Source organism: Schistocerca gregaria, chromosome 3 (assembly GCF_023897955.1).
Source record: "Schistocerca gregaria isolate iqSchGreg1 chromosome 3, iqSchGreg1.2, whole genome shotgun sequence".
Lineage (NCBI taxonomy): Eukaryota > Metazoa > Arthropoda > Insecta > Orthoptera > Acrididae > Schistocerca > Schistocerca gregaria.
Genome location: NC_064922.1, coordinates 23391561 through 23404269, shown reverse-complemented (window position 1 = coordinate 23404269; position 12709 = coordinate 23391561).

The following is a 12709-nucleotide window of genomic DNA, read 5'->3' as shown; positions in this document are numbered from 1 at the left end:
TCCTGTAATCTGTGGACTATCAGAGTGTTGATGAAACACAGAAATTGCATCGAGATTGAATACAACAGTCACCGTGCGCACTTCCCTCCATGGGAGTAATGTCTCAAAGAGTCTACGTTTTGATCGTTCCCTGGAAGACCAGTAGTAGTTTCCGATGCACATCTGGAGGCATTCTGTAATCTGTGGACCTTCAAAGTGTTGATGTAACACAGAAATTGCATCGGGATTGTATACAACAGTCACCATGCGCACATATCTCCATGGGAGTAATGTCTCAAACAGTCTACGCTTTGATCGTTACCAGGAAGACCAGTAGTAGTTTCCGATAAACATCAGGAGGCATTCTGTAATCTGTGGACCTTTAAAGTGTTGATGAATCACAGAAATTGCCTCGGGATTGAACACAACAGTCATCATGCGCACTTTCCTTCATGAGAGTAATGTCTCAAACAGTCTACGATTTGATCATGCCCTGGAAGACCAGTAATAGTTTCCGATGCACATCTGGAGGCATTCTGTTATCTGTGGACCATGTGAGTGTTGTTGAAACACAGAAATTGCATCGGGATTCAATACAACAGTCACCATGCGCACTTTCCTCCATGGGAGTAATGTCTCAAAAAGTCTACGCTTTGATCGTTCCGTGGAAGACCTGTAGTAGTTTCCGTTGCACATCTGGAGGCATTCTGTAATCTGTTTAGGTTCAAAGTATTGATGAAACACAGTAATTGCATCGTGATTGAATACAACAGTCACCATGCACACATCCCTCCTTGGGTGTAATGTCTCAAATAGTCTACGCTCTGATCGTTCCCTGGAAGACCAGTAGTAGTTTCCGATGCACATCTGGGCATTCTGTAATCTGTGGACTGTCAGAGTGTTGATGAAACACAAAAATTGCATCGCGATTGAATACAACAGTCACCATGAGATTTTTCCTCCATGGGAGTCATGTCTCAATCAGTCTACGCTTTGATACTTCCCTGGAAGGCCAGTAGTAGTTTCCGATGCACATCTTCAGGCATTCTGTAATCTGTGGACTATCAGAGTGTTGATGAAATACAGAAATTGCATCGGGATTGAATACAACAGTAATCATGCGCACTTTCCTCCATGTGAGTAATGTCTCTAACGGTTTACGCTTTGATCATTCCCTGGAAGAACAGTAGTAGTTTCCGATGCACATCTGAGGCATTCTGTAATCTGTAGACAATCAGAGTGTTGACGAAACACAGAATTTGCATGGGATTGAATACAACAGTCACCATGCGCACTTTCCTCCATGGGAGTAATGTCTCAAACAGTCAATTCTTTGATCGGTCCCTGGAAGACCAGTAGTAGTTTCAGATGCACATCTGGAGTCAATCTGTAATCTGTGGACCATCAGAGTGTTGTTGAAACACAGAAATTGCATCGGGATTGAACACAACAGTTACTATGCGCACTTTTTCTGCGTGGGAGTAATGTCTCAAACAGTCTACGTTTTGATCGTTCGCTGGAAAAACCAGTAGTAGTTCCCATTGAACATCTGGAGGCACTCAGTAATCTGCGGACGTTCAAAGTGTTGATGAAACACAGATATTGCTTCGGGATTGAATACAACACTCACCGTGCGCACTTTCCTCCATGGGAGTTATGTCTCAAACAGTTTACGCTTTGATCATTCCCTGGAAGACCAGTAGTAGTTTCCGATGCACATCTGGAGGCATTCTGTAATCTGTCGACTATCAGAGTGTTGCTGAAACGCAGAAATTGCATCGGGATTGAAGACAACAGTCACCATGCAGACTTTCCTCCATGGGAGTAATGTCTCAAACAGTCTACGCTTACGTCGTTCCTGTAAGACCGGTAGTAGCTTCCGATGCACATCTGGAGGCATTCTGTAATCAGTGGACTATCAGAGTGTTGAACACAGAAATTGCATCTTGATTAAATACAACAGTCACCATGCACACTTATCTCCATGGTAGTAATGTGTATAACAGCCTACGCTTTGATCGTTACCAGGAAGACCAGTAGTAGTTTCCGATGCACATCAGGAGGCATTCTGTAATCCGTGAACCTTCGAAGTGTTGATGAAACACAGAAATTGCATCGGGATTGAATACAACAGTAACCATGCGCAATTTCCTCCATGGGAGTAATGTCTCAAACAGTATACGCTTTGATCGTTCCCTGGAAGACCAGTAGTAGTTTCCGATGCACATCTGGAGGCATTCTGTAATCTGTGGACTATCAGAGGGTTGTTGAAACACAGAAATTGCATCGGGATTGAATACAACAGTCACCATGCGCACTTTCTTCCATGGGAGTAATGTCTCAAACTGTGTACGCTTTGATCGTTCCCTGGAAGACCAGTAGTAGTTTCCGATCCACATCTGGAGGCATCCTGTAATCTGTGGACTATCAGAGTGTTGATGAAACACAGAAATTGCATCGGGATTGAATACAACAGTCACCATGCGCACTTCCCTCCATGGGAGTAATGTCTCAAACAGTCTACGTTTTCATCGTTCCCTGGAAGACCAGTAGTAGTTTCCGATGCACATCTGGTGGCATTCTGTAATCTGTGGACCTTCAAAGTGTTGATGTAACACAGAAATTGCATCGGGAGTGTATGCAACAGTCACCATGCGAACTTTCCTCCATGGGAGCAATGTTTCAAGCAGTCTACGCTTTGATCGTTCCCTGGAAGACCAGTAGTAGTTTCCGATGCACATCTGGAGGCATTCTGTAATCTGTGGACTATCAGAGTGTTGAACACAGAAATTGCATCTTGATTGAATACAACAGTCACCATGCGCACATATCTCCATGGGAGTAATGTCTCAAACAGTCTACGCTTTGATCGTTACCAGGAAGACCAGTAGTAGTTTCCGATAAACATCAGGAGGCATTCTGTAATCTGTGGACCTTTAAAGTGTTGATGAATCACAGAAATTGCCTCGGGATTGAACACAACAGTCATCATGCGCAATTTCCTTCATGAGAGTAATGTCTCAAACAGTCTACGATTTGATCATGCCCTGGAAGACCAGTAATAGTTTCCGATGCACATCTGGAGGCATTCTGTTATCTGTGGACCATGTGAGTGTTGTTGAAACACAGAAATTGCATCGGGATTCAATACAACAGTCACCATGCGCACTTTCCTCCATGGGAGTAATGTCTCAAAAAGTCTACGCTTTGATCGTTCCGTGGAAGACCTGTAGTAGTTTCCGTTGCACATCTGGAGGCATTCTGTAATCTGTTTAGGTTCAAAGTATTGATGAAACACAGTAATTGCATCGTGATTGAATACAACAGTCACCATGCACACATCCCTCCTTGGGTGTAATGTCTCAAATAGTCTACGCTCTGATCGTTCCCTGGAAGACCAGTAGTAGTTTCCGATGCACATCTGGGGCATTCTGTAATCTGTGGACTGTCAGAGTGTTGATGAAACACAAAAATTGCATCGCGATTGAATACAACAGTCACCATGAGATTTTTCCTCCATGGGAGTCATGTCTCAATCAGTCTACGCTTTGATACTTCCCTGGAAGGCCAGTAGTAGTTTCCGATGCACATCTTCAGGCATTCTGTAATCTGTGGACTATCAGAGTGTTGATGAAATACAGAAATTGCATCGGGATTGAATACAACAGTAATCATGCGCACTTTCCTCCATGTGAGTAATGTCTCTAACGGTTTACGCTTTGATCATTCCCTGGAAGAACAGTAGTAGTTTCCGATGCACATCTGAGGCATTCTGTAATGTGTAGACAATCAGAGTGTTGACGAAACACAGAATTTGCATGGGATTGAATACAACAGTCACCATGCGCACTTTCCTCCATGGGAGTAATGTCTCAAACAGTCAATTCTTTGATCGGTCCCTGGAAGACCAGTAGTAGTTTCAGATGCACATCTGGAGTCAATCTGTAATCTGTGGACCATCAGAGTGTTGTTGAAACACAGAAATTGCATCGGGATTGAACACAACAGTTACTATGCGCACTTTTTCTGCGTGGGAGTAATGTCTCAAACAGTCTACGTTTTGATCGTTCGCTGGAAAAACCAGTAGTAGTTCCCATTGAACATCTGGAGGCACTCAGTAATCTGCGGACGTTCAAAGTGTTGATGAAACACAGATATTGCTTCGGGATTGAATACAACACTCACCGTGCGCACTTTCCTCCATGGGAGTTATGTCTCAAACAGTTTACGCTTTGATCATTCCCTGGAAGACCAGTAGTAGTTTCCGATGCACATCTGGAGGCATTCTGTAATCTGTCGACTATCAGAGTGTTGCTGAAACGCAGAAATTGCATCGGGATTGAAGACAACAGTCACCATGCAGACTTTCCTCCATGGGAGTAATGTCTCAAACAGTCTACGCTTACGTCGTTCCTGTAAGACCGGTAGTAGCTTCCGATGCACATCTGGAGGCATTCTGTAATCAGTGGACTATCAGAGTGTTGAACACAGAAATTGCATCTTGATTAAATACAACAGTCACCATGCACACTTATCTCCATGGTAGTAATGTGTATAACAGCCTACGCTTTGATCGTTACCAGGAAGACCAGTAGTAGTTTCCGATGCACATCAGGAGGCATTCTGTAATCCGTGAACCTTCGAAGTGTTGATGAAACACAGAAATTGCATCGGGATTGAATACAACAGTAACCATGCGCAATTTCCTCCATGGGAGTAATGTCTCAAACAGTATACGCTTTGATCGTTCCCTGGAAGACCAGTAGTAGTTTCCGATGCACATCTGGAGGCATTCTGTAATCTGTGGACTATCAGAGGGTTGTTGAAACACAGAAATTGCATCGGGATTGAATACAACAGTCACCATGCGCACTTTCTTCCATGGGAGTAATGTCTCAAACTGTGTACGCTTTGATCGTTCCCTGGAAGACCAGTAGTAGTTTCCGATCCACATCTGGAGGCATCCTGTAATCTGTGGACTATCAGAGTGTTGATGAAACACAGAAATTGCATCGGGATTGAATACAACAGTCACCATGCGCACTTCCCTCCATGGGAGTAATGTCTCAAACAGTCTACGTTTTCATCGTTCCCTGGAAGACCAGTAGTAGTTTCCGATGCACATCTGGTGGCATTCTGTAATCTGTGGACCTTCAAAGTGTTGATGTAACACAGAAATTGCATCGGGAGTGTATGCAACAGTCACCATGCGAACTTTCCTCCATGGGAGCAATGTTTCAAGCAGTCTACGCTTTGATCGTTCCCTGGAAGACCAGTAGTAGTTTCCGATGCACATCTGGAGGCATTCTGTAATCTGTGGACTATCAGATTGTTGAACACAGAAATTGCATCTTGATTGAATACAACAGTCACCATGCGCACATATCTCCATGGGAGTAATGTCTCAAACAGTCTACGCTTTGATCGATACCAGGAAGACCAGTAGTAGTTTCCGATGCACATCAGGAGGCATTCTGTAACCTGTGGACCATCTGAGTGTTGTTGAAACACAGAAATTGCATCGGGATTCAATACAACTGTCACCATGCGCACTTTCCTCCATGGGAGTAATTTCTCAAAAAGTCTACGCTTTTATCGTTCCGTGGAAGACCTGTAGTAGTGTCCGTTGCACATCTGGAGGCATTCTGTAATCTGTTTAGGTTCAAAGTATTGATGAAACACAGATATTGCATCGGGATTGAATGCAACCGTCACCATTCGCACTTCCCTCCTTGGGAGTAATGTCTCAAACAGTAAGCGCTATGATCGTTCCCTGTAAGACCAGTATAGTTACCGATGCACATCTGGAGGCAATCTTTCATCTGTGGACCATCAGAGTGTTGTTGAAACACAGAAATTGCATCGGGATTGAATACAACAGTCACTATGCGCACATTCCTCCATTGGAGTAATGTCTCAAACAGTCTACGCTTTGATCATTCCCTGCAAGACCAGTAGCAGTTTCCGATGCACATCTGAGGCATTCTGTAATCTGTAGACAATCAGAGTGTTGATGAAACACAGAAATTGAATCGAGATTGAATACAACAGACACCGTGCGCACTTCCCTCCAAGGGAGTAATGTCTCAAACAGTCTACGTTTTGATCGTCCCTGAAAGACCAGTAGTAGTTTCCGATGCACATCTGGAGGCATTCTGTAATCTGTGGACCTTCAAAGTGTTGATGTAACACAGAAATTGCATCGGGATTGTATACAAAAGTCACCTTGCGAACTTTCCTCCATGGGAGTAATGTTTCAAGCAGTCTACGCTTTGATCGTTCCCTGGAAGACCAGTAGTAGTTTCCGATGAACATCTGGAGGCATTCTGTAATCTGGGGCTATCTGAGTATTGATGAAACACACAAAATGCGTCGGGATTGAATACAACAGTCACCATGCGCAATTTCCATCATGGGAGTAATGTCTAAAACTGTCTACGCTTTGATCGTTCCCTGGAAGACCAGTAGTAGTTTCCGATTCACATCTGGAGGCATTCTGTAATCTGTGGACTATCAGAGTGTTGAACACAGAAATTGCATCTTGATTGAATACAACAGTCACCATGCGCTCATATCTCCATGGGAGTAATGTCTCAAACAGTCTACGCTTTGATCGTTACCAGGAAGACCAGTAGTAGTTTCCGATGCACATCAGGAGGCATTCTGTAATCTGTGGACCTTTAAAGTGTTGATGAGTCACAGAAATTGCCTCGGGATTGAACACAACAGTCATCATGCGCACTTTCCTTCATGAGAGTAATGTCTCAAACAGTCTACGATTTGATCATGCCCTGGAAGACCAGTAGTAGTTTCCGATGCACATCTGGAGGCATTCTGTTATCTGTGGACCATGTGAGTGTTGTTGAAACACAGAAATTGCATCGGGATTCAATACAACAGTCACCATGCGCACTTTCCTCCATGGGAGTAATTTCTCAAAAAGTCTACGCTTTGATCGTTCCGTGGAAGACCTGTAGTAGTTTCCGTTGCACATCTGGAGGCATTCTGTAATCTGTTTAGGTTCAAAGTATTGATGAAACACAGTAATTGCATCGTGATTGAATACAACAGTCACCATGCGCACTTCCCTCCCTGGGTGTAATGTCTCAAACTGTCTACGCTCTGATCGTTCCCTGGAAGACCAGTAGTAGTTTCCGATGCACATCTGGGGCATTCTGTAATCTGTGGACTGTCAGAGTGTTGATGAAACACAAAAATTGCATCGCGATTGAATACAACAGTCACCATGAGATTTTTCCTCCATGGGAGTCATGTCTCAATCAGTCTACGCTTTGATAGTTCCCTGGAAGGCCAGTAGTAGTTTCCGATGCACATCTTCAGGCATTCTGTAATCTGTGGACTATCAGAGTGTTGATGAAATACAGAAATTGCATCGGGATTGAATACAACAGTAATCATGCGCACTTTCCTCCATGTGAGTAATGTCTCTAACGGTTTACGCTTTGATCATTCCCTGGAAGACCAGTAGTAGTTTCCGATGCACATCTGAGGCATTCTGTAATCTGTAGACAATCAGAGTGTTGATGAAACACAGAAATTGCATGGGATTGAATGCAACAGTCACCATGCGCACTTTCCTCCATGGGAGTAATGTCTCAAACAGTCAATTCTTTGATCGTTCCCTGGAAGACCAGTAGTAGTTTCAGATGCACATCTGGAGTCAATCTGTAATCTGTGGACCATCAGAGTGTTGTTGAAACACAGAAATTGCATCGGGATTGAACACAACAGTCACTATGCGCACTTTTTCTGCATGGGAGTAATGTCTCAAACAGTCTACGTTTTGATCGTTCGCTGGAAAAACCAGTAGTAGTTTCCATTGCACATCTGGAGGCACTCAGTAATCTGCGGACGTTCAAAGTGATGATGAAACACAGATATTGCTTCGAGATTGAATACAACACTCACCGTGCGCACTTTCCTCCATGGGAGTTATGTCGCAAACAGTTTACGCTTTGATCATTCCCTGGAAGACCAGTAGTAGTTTCCGATGCACATCTGGAGGCATTCTGTAATCTGTCGACTATCAGAGTGTTGCTGAAATGCAGAAATTGCATCGGGATTGAATACAACAGTCACCATGCAGACTTTCCTCCATGGGAGTAATGTCTCAAACAGTCTACGCCTACGTCGTTCCTGTAAGACCGGTAGTAGCTTCCGATGCACATCTGGAGGCATTCTGTAATCAGTGGACTATCAGAGTGTTGTACACAGAAATTGCATCTTGATTAAATACAACAGTCACCATGCACACTTATCTCCATGGAAGTAATGTGTTAAACAGTCTACGCTTTGATCGTTACCAGGAAGACCAGTAGTAGTTTCCGATGCACATCAGGAGGCATTCTGTAATCCGTGAACCTTCGAAGTGTTGATGAAACACAGAAATTGCATCGGGATTGAATACAACAGTAACCATGCGCACTTTCCTCCATTGGAGTAATGTCTCAAACAGTTTACGCTTTGATCGTTCCCTGCAAGACCAGTAGTAGTTTTCGATGCCCGTCTTTAGGCATTCTGTAATCTGTGGACCATCAGAGTGTTGAACACAGAAATTGCATCTTGATTGAATACAACAGTCACCATGCACACTTATCTCCATGGTAGTAATGTGTTAAACAGTATACGCTTTGATCGTTACCAGGAAGACCAGTAGTAGTTTCCGATGCACATCTGGAGGCATTCCGTAATCTGTGGACTATCAGAGTGTTGATGAAACACAGAAATTGCATCGGGATAGAATACAACAGCCACCATGAGCTTTTTCCTCGATGGGAGTAATGTGTCAAACAGTCTACGCTTTGATCGTTCCCTGGAAGGCCAGTAGTAGTTTCCGATGCACATCTGGAGGCATTCTGTAATCTTTGGACCTTCAAAGTGTTGATGAAACACAGATATTGTATCAGGATTGAATACAACAGTCACCATGCGCAATTTCCTCCATGGGAGTAATGTCTCAAACAGTATACGCTTTGATCGTTCCCTGGAAGACCAGTAGTAGTTTCCGATGCACATCTGGAGGCATTCTGTAATCTGTGGACTATCAGAGGGTTGTTGAAACACAGAAATTGCATCGGGATTGAATACAACAGTCACCATGCGCACTTTCTTCCAAGGGAGTAATGTCTCAAACTGTGTACGCTTTGATCGTTCCCTGGAAGACCAGTAGTAGTTTCCGATGCACATCTGGAGGCATCCTGTAATCTGTGGACTATCAGAGTGTTGATGAAACACAGAAATTGCATCGGGATTGAATACAACAGTCACCATGCGCACTTCCCTCCATGGGAGTAATGTCTCAAACAGTCTACGTTTTCATCGTTCCCTGGAAGACCAGTAGTAGTTTCCGATGCACATCTGGTGGCATTCTGTAATCTGTGGACCTTCAAAGTGTTGATGTAACACAGAAATTGCATCGGGATTGTATGCAACAGTCACCATGCGAACTTTCCTCCATGGGAGCAATGTTTCAAGCAGTCTACGCTTTGATCGTTCCCTGGAAGACCAGTAGTAGTTTCCGATGCACATCTGGAGGCATTCTGTAATCTGTGGACTATCAGAGTGTTGAACACAGAAATTGCATCTTGATTGAATACAACAGTCACCATGCGCACATATCTCCATGGGAGTAATGTCTCAAACAGTCTACGCTTTGATCGATACCAGGAAGACCAGTAGTAGTTTCCGATGCACATCAGGAGGCATTCTGTAACCTGTGGACCATCTGAGTGTTGTTGAAACACAGAAATTGCATCGGGATTCAATACAACTGTCACCATGCGCACTTTCCTCCATGGGAGTAATTTCTCAAAAAGTCTACGCTTTTATCGTTCCGTGGAAGACCTGTAGTAGTGTCCGTTGCACATCTGGAGGCATTCTGTAATCTGTTTAGGTTCAAAGTATTGATGAAGCACAGATATTGCATCGGGATTGAATGCAACCGTCACCATGCGCACTTCCCTCCTTGGGAGTAATGTCTCAAACAGTAAACGCTATGATCGTTCCCTGGAAGACCAGTATAGTTACCGATGCACATCTGGAGGCAATCTTTCATCTGTGGACCATCAGAGTGTTGTTGAAACACAGAAATTGCATCGGGATTGAATACAGCAGTCACTATGCGCACATTACTCCATTGGAGTAATGTCTCAAACAGTCTACGCTTTGATCATTCCCTGCAAGACCAGTAGCAGTTTCCGATGCACATCTAAGGCATTCTGTAATCTGTAGACAATCAGAGTGTTGATGAAACACAGAAATTGCATGGGATTGAATACAACAGTCTCCATGCGCACTTTCCTCCATGGGAGTAATGTCTCAAACAGTTTACGCTTTGATCATTTCCTGGAAGACCAGTTGTAGTTTCCGATGCACATCTGGAGGCATTCTGTAATCTGTCGACTATCAGAGTGTTGCTGAAACGCAGAAATTGCATCGGGATTGAATACAACAGTCACCATGCGGACTTTCCTCCATGGGAGTAATGTCTCAAACAGTCTACGCTTACGTCGTTCCTGTAAGACCGGTAGTAGCTTCCGATGCACATCTGGAGGCATTCTGTAATCTGTGGACTATCAGAGTGTTGAACACAGAAATTGCATCTTGATTGAATACAACAGTCACCATGCACACTTATCTCCATGGTAGTAATGTGTTAAACAGTCTACGCTTTGATCGCTACCAGGAAGACCAGTAGTAGTTTCCGATGCACATCAGGAGGCATTTTGTAATCCGTGAACCTTCGAAGGGTTGATGAAACACAGAAATTGCATCGGGATTGAATACAACAGTAACCATGCGCACTTTCCTCCATGGGAGTAATGTCTCAAACAGTCTACGCTTTGTTCGTTCCCTGGAAGACCAGTAGTAGTTTCCGATGCTCGTCTGTAGGCATTCTGTAATCTGTGGACCATCAGAGTGTTGAACACAGAAATTGCATCCTGATTGAATACAACAGTCACCATGCACACTTATCTCCACGGTAGTAATGTGTTAAACAGTCTACGCTTTGATCGTTACCAGGAAGACCAGTAGTAGTTTCCGATGCACATCTGGAGGCATTCCGTAATCTGTGGACTATCAGAGTGTTGATGAAACACAGAAATTGCATCGGGATTGAATACAACAGTCACTATGCGCACTTCCCTCCATGGGAGTAATGTCTCAAACAGTCTACGCTTTGATCGTTCCCTGGAAGACCAGTAGTAGTTTCCGATGCACATCTGGGGCATTCTGTAATCTGTGGACTATCAGAGTGTTGCTGAAACGCAGAAATTGCATCGGGATTGAATACAACAGTCACCATGCAGACTTTCCTCCATGGGAGTAATGTCTCAAACAGTCTACGCCTACGTCGTTCCTGTAAGACCGGTAGTAGCTTCCGATGCACATCTGGAGGCATTCTGTAATCAGTGGACTATCAGAGTGTTGAACACAGAAATTGCATCTTGATTAAATACAACAGTCACCATGCACACTTATCTCCATGGTAGTAATGTGTTAAACAGTCTACGCTTTGATCGTTACCAGGAAGACCAGTAGTAGTTTCCGATGCACATCAGGAGGCATTCTGTAATCCGTGAACCTTCGAAGTGTTGATGAAACACAGAAATTGCATCGGGATTGAATACAACAGTAACCATGCGCACTTTCCTCCATTGGAGTAATGTCTCAAACAGTTTACGCTTTGATCGTTCCCTGCAAGACCAGTAGTAGTTTCCGATGCCCGTCTTTAGGCATTCTGTAATCTGTGGACCATCAGAGTGTTGAACACAGAAATTGCATCTTGATTGAATACAACAGTCACCATGCACACTTATCTCCATGGTAGTAATGTGTTAAACAGTCTACGCTTTGATCGTTACCAGGAAGACCAGTAGTAGTTTCCGATGCACATCTGGAGGCATTCCGTAATCTGTGGACTATCAGAGTGTTGATGAAACACAGAAATTGCATCGGGATAGAATACAACAGCCACCATGAGCTTTTTCCTCGATGGGAGTAATGTGTCAAACAGTCTACGCTTTGATCGTTCCCTGGAAGGCCAGTAGTAGTTTCCGATGCACATCTGGAGGCATTCTTTAATCTTTGGACCTTCAAAGTGTTGATGAAACACAGATATTGTATCAGGATTGAATACAACAGTCACCATGCGCAATTTCCTCCATGGGAGTAATGTCTCAAACAGTATACGCTTTGATCGTTCCCTGGAAGACCAGTAGTAGTTTCCGATGCACATCTGGAGGCATTCTGTAATCTGTGGACTATCAGAGGGTTGTTGAAACACAGAAATTGCATCGGGATTGAATACAACAGTCACCATGCACACTTTCTTCCATGGGAGTAATGTCTCAAACTGTGTACGCTTTGATCGTTCCCTGGAAGACCAGTAGTAGTTTCCGATGCACATCTGGAGGCATCCTGTAATCTGTGGACTATCAGAGTGTTGATGAAACACAGAAATTGCATCGGGATTGAATACAACAGTCACCATGCGCACTTCCCTCCATGGGAGTAATGTCTCAAACAGTCTACGTTTTCATCGTTCCCTGGAAGACCAGTAGTAGTTTCCGATGCACATCTGGTGGCATTCTGTAATCTGTGGACCTTCAAAGTGTTGATGTAACACAGAAATTGCATCGGGATTGTATGCAACAGTCACCATGCGAACTTTCCTCCATGGGAGCAATGTTTCAAGCAGTCTACGCTT